The following is a 9,155-nucleotide window of genomic DNA, read 5'->3' as shown; positions in this document are numbered from 1 at the left end:
AAAAAGAAAAAGAAAAAGAAAAAGAAAAAGAAAAAGAAAAAGAAAAAAAAAAAAGAGGGCCGCAGAAGGACTCAGGCAGCTGTTGGGGCAGAGACAACAGCAGCTGGTTCCAGGAGGGCCAGCGCTGCCCTCTTGCTCTTGTTTGTGTCTCGGTAGATTTTTTGGCCATTAGGTAATACGGACTCTGTGCCAGCTGCTTCCCATGCTTTATCTCACTCAATCTACGACTCAGCACTGAGGTGGCTCCTATTATTATCCCTACCCAATGGATGGAGACACTGGGGAAACGGATGCTTAAGGACTCTAAATAACCCTCCCAAATTCACACAGCTATTAAGGGATGAGCCAGAATCTGCCCCCAGGACTGTCTCTCCAAGCCCTCTTTCTTCCTGTCCATGCTCCAGAATCAAAGGAATCGGGATCACCCGGGACAACAGGATGGTACAACTAACTCCCTTTGATTTGGGTCCAGATCCTGCCTCTCTGGCCCCTACCTCCTCTCACTGGCCCCTATTCTTGTTCCTTCCCACCAGCATGCATGGCCACCCATGAACCTGAAAGATCCCTCAGAAGGGGCCGGGGTCAGGCACCTGGAGATCGCCCACCCAAGCCAGCAGAGATATGGTTTATGCCAAGGGCATCCCAGCACCGTCTTCTCCTGCTTATTGCCCTTTTTTGACTTTGGTTCTGAGTCAAAGGTATCTGTGCCAGTTTATGAGGAAATACAATATACGGAAAAATTATGTAGCTCTAGGCCACAACAAAGGCAAAACTCAGCTTCTGCCTTCTTCTCTGACCAAAAACTCAGCCTTCCGCATCCCCAGCTCTTCCCACAGCCCCGTTCAGTTTGAGTGTGGGAAGAAGTCCCAAGAAGAAAGGCAGGAAGGAGCACTTCCTGAGTGTATGCAGTGGGAGTCCATTTACATACTCTTTCCCTTCAATACACAGGACACCCTTGGGAATTGGGTATCATTACCATTATTCTACTGCTGGGGAATCTCAGGGCTCTGTGGGTTAACCGTAAGGGCTGCTGTTTCCCTGGTGTGGGACGGTGAGACATCAGAACAAACTAGTGAGTGTTCAGGGACAACCAAAGCACCTCCTCCCTCAGGTCTACATCCTGCCCTCCTGGAGTCCCTGCATTGGGTGTGGACATACTCACAGAGCTTGTGTCCGGTGATTTTGGTACAGGGACAGGGCATGATCGGTGCCATTAGCAACACACGTGCTGCACTCCCGAAGCACGAAGAAGGGGACCAGTGCCTCCTATGAGGGGCAGAGGATGAGAGATATTAGCAGGCGGGGGTTCTAGTTCCAGCTTGGCCACCTGTTCCATGTGGCCTTGGAAAAACTCCTCCCCCTCTCTGATCCTTAACTTTCCCCACTGTGCAGTGAGGGAATGAGGTTTGTTGATGTCTTCCAGCCTTCCCAGTCCAGCCCTCTGGAATCTGTGAGGAGGTGTTCTTGGGTCTGGACCCTGAGGTGTTAGTGTCACTGGGGAAATCCTTGAACTCTCCCTCAGAATAGAAAAGGCAGGAAGGAACTTTCCCCCTTGGCCCGTGGCTCAGGTGGATGTCTGAATGGCAGGTGGGAATAAGGGACACGGACATCTGCAGGGTAGCTGTGGGGTCCTGTGGGCCCAGGCCCACCAAAGGCATGGGGTACTAGGCAGTCAGAGGAAGGGCTCAAGAAGGCAGGTCCTGACAGTTCCACACCCAAATCATTATGGCAACCTCCTATTTTATGTGTTCACCTCCTGGCCCCCATGCACCCTCACTGTTTCCATAACTCAGCACTTCTTAATCTGGAATTCATGCCCCTTGAAGTTGTTTGCAAAATAATACATGTAGGTGAGTATGAGAATTTTTCTGGGGCAAGAAGCCTTGATGAGATTCTCAAAGAGCTTGGGCACATGCACTTACATATACACAGAACCACTCTTCCAATTCAAACGCATCCTTTCTCCATCCCTACCACCTGTGCCGGCTTCAAGCCCTCGTCAGGGGTATCTTGGGCTATTGCAATTACCTCCTGAGGAGCCTCTTTGCCTCCAGCTTCATCTTCTTCCAGTCTGCTTCCACAGAGCCTTCAAGGTCACCGTCTTCAAATTCTGCTTTAACAACCTTCCTTGGTTTTGCATTGATCGCCTCCAGAGACAGTTCTGTGTTTAGCCTAGCTTGCAAGGTCCTTCCAAATGTGGCTTTGACTTCTCCAGTCTCACCTCCTGACAATCCCCTTCCTTGAGCATCTGGTAGGAATGCCCTTCCTCTTTAATTTGTTGAACTCTTAGGATATAAAAAGGCTTAGTTTGTTTCATTCACTGCACTATCTTAACATGCAGTGAGTGCCTGACATGTGTAGGCATTTAGTAAATATTTTCTGTAAATGAAGAATTGAGTGAATGTATCCTTGGGGATCTAGATCAAGAGTTCCCACCTCTTGAAGCCTTCTCTCTCCCCCTTAGTATAGGTAGTCATTCTCTTGGATTCATAATTCCCTGTATTGCAACTATTTTTATATCACATCTGAGATCATGAGTTGTCATTATATGTGTCACAGATGTAGTTTGATGTTTCTTTGTATTTCTAGTACCTAGACCAGGACTTGGCACCTATCAGTTGCTCCAAATACAGTAAATGTATCTTAAATAGGAGAGAAAATGCCTGAATGCCCTTTCAAACTCAAATGCTAAGCCAGTCTTTGCCCATCAAAAGCCTATCCATTTTGGGTGGACTGTCTCAAGTTCTCCTTCCTTCATAAATCGACTCCTTCCCTTGCCCTCAATAGGATACATTTCTGGCTTCTCCAAGCTCCCCTGGCGTTTTTTGGACCCCATTCTTGTGGACTGCTATCCCTCTCCCTTGTGCTAAGAATTTACCGTGAAGCTCTGCCCTACTAGTCTGCACACACCTTGAACCCTGGAGACTCATCTATTCTGTTCCTTATCCACCCCCACCCTTGCCTGCTAACCCAGCTGTAGCATGGTGCTCAATACTGGTCATATGTTATGAGGCTATTGGCAAACTCATTGTTAAATTTTCCCAGTCTTGGCTGGATCTCCAATCCCTGTCCTTAGACATGGGGCAAGTCCAGTTTTTCACAGAATCCCGTTCTACAGAGAAAGATCCACCGGCCTGTATGCAAGCTTCCCTGGAAGCATCAGCCCTTTGCGTTCTCCCAAGCACACATGGCCAGCCGAACCCTCCCCAGGAAACCTGACACAGCCAGGCATTCACACTTCAGGAAAAATAAAGATGAAGAAAGGGAAAAAAAAAAATCATTATGGGCCACAACCATTGCACAGTGAGAAGCACTAATTATTCTGTGTAGCCTGAGTTTTTCTTAGTAGGCAAACTCTTTTGAATATTAACAAATATTTATTTAGGAATTAATAATTGACATATATTAAAGCATAATTTACGGAGAGTGAGTTCCTCTTGGTTTGGGTTCCCACTGCTCAGTTACATCTGGCTGCTCCAGGAGTGACTCTTTCCTTTGTTAAAAGCGAGAGGCAGTGCTGGGGATGAGCTCCAGCAGGGGACAGGGACGAGCTTCAGTGACTGCACAGGAACAGCTCAATCAGGGGACACTGGGTGAACACTCAGTCCCGACTCCGTCATTCCTTTTCGCATGGCCTTGGGAGAATTTCCTACCCTCCCCAGCCTCCCTTTTGAGACCAAGAAACAGACATCTTTATGTCTACCTTTATTTAGATGGATATGCTTGGTTGCAAGTAAAGGAAATTATTTTGAGTTGACTTCAGCAATAAAGAGGGATTTGGATAAGGACATGGGTCATCTCCCGAAGCCCTGCATGAGGATATGGCTGAGCCACAGGCACCGCTGGGAGCCAGGCTGGGTAAGCTCTCAACTCACTCTCTGCTTCTCACCTCTGCTCTTGTCTGTGCACCTAATGTTCTTGTCCCTTGATTGGTCTCCACAGCAAAAGCCCAGCCTTCTCACAGCTCCTAGCATCCCCAACATGAGTGCAGCCACAGAAGAGCATGTGAACGTCCCTTTTTGTCCCCATTTCCACTTGGCACCTGTGTGGTCCTCACTGCTTAGTGGAGAGGTGCCTGTCATACAACCGAGCATGGACAGGGGCACAGGATCACACAGAAGGTCACACCTTCCAGGCACCATTTAGTCACTCACGCATGCATTCATTCATTCAAGAACTGTTGACTAGAACCCAATGTGTACCGGGCACTTTTTGGGTGCTGGAGATATGGCAGTGAAAGAGGCAGAAAGGGGTGTGGGTCAGAGAGGCCACCCTTGTCTTGGAGGATAGGCCATTCCAGGAGAAACAGCACTGGCAAAGAATCAAAAGGAAACTACTCACTCATCCAACTCTGCAAGGCTGTTTGAAGAGCACAATGAAAGCTCCAAGCCTTCGTGTAATTTTAAGAGGTTATTACGATATTAGACATTTTTAGGGAGAACTGATAAGAAGCTAGAAAAGGAAGAAAAGGAGGAAAGGAGAGAGGGATCAAGGGAAAAAGGAAAAACCACAGAAATAGAAAAAATATCATTTTTCTAAAATGATAGGGAGGTCTATTTTGGACCAATATAAGAATTAATCTTATGCTTGGAGGCTTTGAAAAATATAATGGACAGTGGCGAGTTTTCCATTACTAGAGAGCATTCAAGTCAAAACTAGATCGCCTCCAGTCAGAGCTGATTTATAGGTCACTCATTTGATGGGGAAAAGATGGACAAGGTGACCGAAGAGGTGCAGTCCCATCCCACAGTTTGGGAAACAATCTTTATAGTCAAACTCAAGGTCTTAGGAGATGCCACACCTCTGGCATTCAAGGAGAGACGCTGCCTGTCACCTTCCCTGGCCTCCCAAGACAAGAGCTTACACCTCATTTTAACGTGAAATAAAAACAGCATTTCATCTCCTCTGGAATGCAAAACCGTGAATTTGAGTGAAATATGCAGTTTTCATTATGTTAAAAGATCTACTCATTACAATCAAGATAAGAGGATGTGAATAAGACAAATTGATCACCACTTTAAATGTATTAATCAGCTTGCAACTCTTGTCACCAGTCAAAACAGAACAGCCAGACATTTATTCTGTCTCACTTGTGTTTTAGAGCCCATCCCAGGAGGTCACAGAATCAGTGAGCTTCCCTACACAGTTTACGGGCAAACAGTCTCAACACACAGCAAAAGTTCTTGCCTGCTTAGAATCGGACTAAGAAGACACAATTAAATATGTCTACTCATTCTGCAAACATTTATTGAACATGTACTATGTGCCAGGCATTGTGTAAGGCTCTGGAGATACAACAGTAAGTCAAAGCTGGTTGGCCCTTGCCTGCCACATTCCCATAGTTTAGTCAGGGTGCAGATATGCAAAGAAACAATTATAATACAGAGTAATTGGGGTTGAATCAATGGTCAGCATGAAGTGTTATAGGACTGAGGACCAATCTGGAGATTGTGGTTGAGGTCGTATGGCTGGGTATGAAGGATCTTCTGCACAGATGTGGTCTGAGCTTTAGATCCAGGAGAGAACAGAGGCTCTAGTGAGAAAAGATGCCAGCCCATCTCTAGAGTCAGGCCATCAGAGATGTAGTAAAGAAGGTCCAAATACTTTATTCAAAAGAACATGCCTTCTTTAGTCTAGCCTGTTGGGAAAATTTGGGCTGATATCTATGTTGGCTGAACTATCACACCCAGTCCAAAGGAAAGCCATAAACCTGGACCCAAACCCCCCCCCAGACCATGGCTTCATCCTCTCACTATTCCCACCACAGTGGGGCCTCAGAGCTCTGGAGGCTGAGGGGTGGGTCAGGTTGGGACCCAGGAGAAAGGAGTCGAGGGAAGGATTTATTTAAACAGGAGGAAGAAATTGAGCTTCCGGGGGAGGTTGGATAGGAAGGAAGTCCCCGTGGCTGGCTTGGATTCAGCCCAGTCAGTATTCCCATCCCCTCGATAATCTCCACTCTCAGAGGACACAGTAGCAAGACAAGGACTTGGGTGCAGGGGATCTGGGAACAGAGTCACTTGCACGAGGTGGCAGCTTGACTAGAGTCAGAGCATGCCACGAGCCGGGTTCGTCGCTCCACTCCAGCACCTTCAATCCTTCCTGCCTGAGAACAGAAAGGCAAGGCTGCAATGTGTGGGTAACTTACCCTTGGCCGGGGGTGGTCAGAGATAGAGGAACAGAAAATCTGCCCAATGTCTAGCAGCTCTCTCTTCTTCCTGTCAAGGCTGATTCTCAGGAGAGGATCTGAAATCCTGGGAATAGACTCATAAGAAGCCTGGTATCTGCCTGAATTGAAACACTTTGTTTTGGGGCTGCAGACTTAGGTACCAGTGGGAAGGTGGGATGAGGAGATGGAACCGCCCAGAAAGGAAGAGCTGTCCCTAAGATTTCTTTCTGTGCCTTTGCTCCAAGCCTCATGGAAAATGTGGAGGAGCTATTTAGGGCCAAGGAAAAACAGGTATCTTCTGGCACGATCCACTTTACTCCAGGGAATCCATGAGGCCAAATGATTCAAAGTGGGTTGAACTTGACAAGTTAACTAATTTTTTTTTTAACTTCAATAATCTGTCGTTGACAATTCCATTATGGAGAGGGAGAGAGGTGTAAACTCCGTGTAAGGACCTTTGGAGCAAGGCATTCATCTGGCTTTATGAGGCTTTGAGAGACCATAATGCATGTTTTATGGGCCCAGTCTCATTTTTAATCTGCCCCGATAAGATCACTATGCTGGAAGGATACAGAAACTCACTGGCAGAGACCATGATCCTGGCTTAGGAAGGTTTGGGCCTGTGGGAAGTTCCCTGAACGTGGCCTCTCAGGATTCGGCTCAGTCAGGGCAGTCTTGTCCCACCCTCCCAGCTCTCTCCTCCACATGGATCCTGGGTGGTAGCAGGCACGAGAGGGCACAGACCTCATGCTGTGACAGAGTAAATCACTTTAACCTCTCCTCCAGGTCACAGAAGTAGCAGCATTTTCCAATGAGTAGCACATGTAGAGAATGGGAGAAAATGGAATCCCTGTGACTAGAAACAGACATGGTTCCAGTCACAGATTTCTGATCCTAGCTCTCGGTCAAAGGTTGATTGAATGCCATCCTCCCCAGCCTTGACCCTCTCCAATCGTCTCCCACTTGGATCTCCCAATCCTGTCTCATCACTTCTCCCGTTGGAAGAAGGAAAGACCATGTGCACCTGCTCACGAGGCAGGGACAGTCACTCTTCATGAAGCCTCCACAGGCTCCTCTCCATCACCGGGTCTCCTCTGCAGCTGGGCTGGGGCCACACGCCAGGTCCTTAGGCTGGGAGTGGCAGACATTTGTGTGGCTTCCAGTTCAAAGTTGTCAGGGGCAGCTGTGAATTCTCCACACTTTCAAGACCATCAGGATATCACTGTTGGGAGGGGGCAGATAGTCCTGATCCAGGAAGTGCTCTTGGAAAACTTCTCCAATGGTGCCTGACCCCTATGGCACTTGGTGGAGTTATGTCATTGAGATGGAGGCGTTGTTTGTTCTTGCCATCTAGTTTAGCCCAGCCTTACTAATATACTGAGTACTGTACATACTTATGAAAGTCTACTCTGGAGAGTTTTGGTCTAGTGCAGTGTGGGAATGTTATGGGATCCTACACTCCCCAGGATTCTTCTTCTTCCTATGTACCTCCAGATCTTATGCCAGAGTCCCTGACTCTGGAGACTCTTGGGTTCTGCCTGTTCTCAAGACTTCTGAGAATCCAGGCTGTTGTCTTGATCTGGGAGGTACCACCTTTTGCCTTGGACTTAGTCTCTGGATACTGGAAGAGTCACCCTTTTACTGAATTTAGTTCATTGGAGGGTGACTGAATAGTATATAAAATATTAACTGTTCAGTTAGACAAATCTGAGTTCCAATCTTAGTAACGCTTTACTCATTCAGGCATGCATTCACCACAATACAGGGCTGTGAATGCCCACATGTGCATCTCTAGCTTGGACTGCTACTCTAAACTCCAGATCCAAGTACCCTGCTGTCTGCTGGGCATCCCAGACACAACTAGAGCTCTTGATGTCCGGAGCTTCCTCCAGGCTCCCCTTCTCAGTACGAAGCCTGGATGCTCAGGTCAGACGTTTCTTTCAGTCATTGTTTTCCCTTCTTACCCTGTAGTTCAACCATCACCGAGTTCTACAGATTCTATTCCAAATACCCCGTGAGTTCCTGTCTGCATTTCCACATCCACCATGCTGGTCCAAGCTCCTCTCTTCTCCCACCTGGAATAGATAAATAGCCTCTTTGCTCTGCACTTAATTGCCCTGCTCTATCCATTCTCTATCCAGCAGCCAAATGAACTACTAGAACCTACTGGAGGTTTTGTAATGCCTTAGGGGGTAAAATTCCAAATTCACACGTGACCTTGAGTGACCTGTGTACCCTCTGCTGACTCCATGCCCTTCCGTCCAGCTGTCTGTGCCAGGCATGCCGGGCTTTCAGTCTCTGGTCAGGTCCTCAGAGGGGCCCCATCATGCTTCTGCCAGGAGTGTTCACTTGCTCCTGGCCCGGCCACCTTCCATCATTCTTTTAAAACTCAACCGGAAGGTCTCTGTCTCGGAGATGCTTTCCCTAAACTCCCAATCTAGATTTGGTCCACCAGGACAACTTTTCATCACACCGTATACTCCTCCTTCACTTTATAGTTTGTAGTTGGATATTTGTGTGTTTATGTTCTTAATCCCTTCGTTTTCCTCAGAAGCTCCATGGGGCAAGCTACCCACGGTGTCTGGCAACCTAGTATGTTCTCAGTACCTGCTGCTGGGTGGGGAAAGGTGTTTACTGACTGGAAGGCGGGGCGGGGTGGAGGGAGGGACCAACTAAAGTGTACATGTGCAAGCACCCTACTGTAAGACAAGCTCTGAGATGTCCACATTTACAAGATAGCAAAATGAGCCAGTGATTGATGTAAAAGTGGAGGTTAGTACGGGCTTCTTCTCAGTAATCATAAATAGCTAATATTTACACAACGTTTCTTATGCATCTGGGACTCTCTATAAATCTCCACAAAAAACCTAGGAGGTAGGTTCTGCTTTTGCGCCCATTTAAAATGAGGAATCAGACAGAGAGGTGTAGTGACTTGCCCACGGTCACACAGCTAATAAATAGCAAAGCCAATATGCTGGCTAGGGTTTTC

At 47.4% G+C, this 9,155-nt stretch overlaps 1 long non-coding RNA gene across 4 annotated transcripts in view; it reads right to left on the bottom strand.

The window, feature by feature from the left end:
• The window catches only part of LOC121043728 (uncharacterized), a 54,629-nt gene that overhangs the window by 2,587 nt on the left and 42,887 nt on the right, over window positions 1-9,155 (bottom strand). For 3 of the 4 annotated variants that reach the window (XR_005797002.1, XR_005797004.1, XR_005797003.1), the window contains 2 exons: window positions 2,029-2,285; window positions 1,163-1,266 (listed from right to left, as the gene is read on the bottom strand). This is a non-coding gene — a long non-coding RNA (uncharacterized LOC121043728). Of the gene's footprint in view, window positions 1-1,162; window positions 1,267-2,028; window positions 2,286-5,897; window positions 8,242-9,155 lie in introns of those variants that run through there. The other variant, XR_005797005.1, reaches the window with a different exon arrangement.

This window comes from Herpailurus yagouaroundi, unplaced genomic scaffold, assembly GCF_014898765.1.
Source record: "Herpailurus yagouaroundi ecotype Mexico unplaced genomic scaffold, PumYag 187, whole genome shotgun sequence".
NCBI lineage: Eukaryota > Metazoa > Chordata > Mammalia > Carnivora > Felidae > Herpailurus > Herpailurus yagouaroundi.
This window is presented reverse-complemented; position numbering and strand designations above follow the sequence as displayed.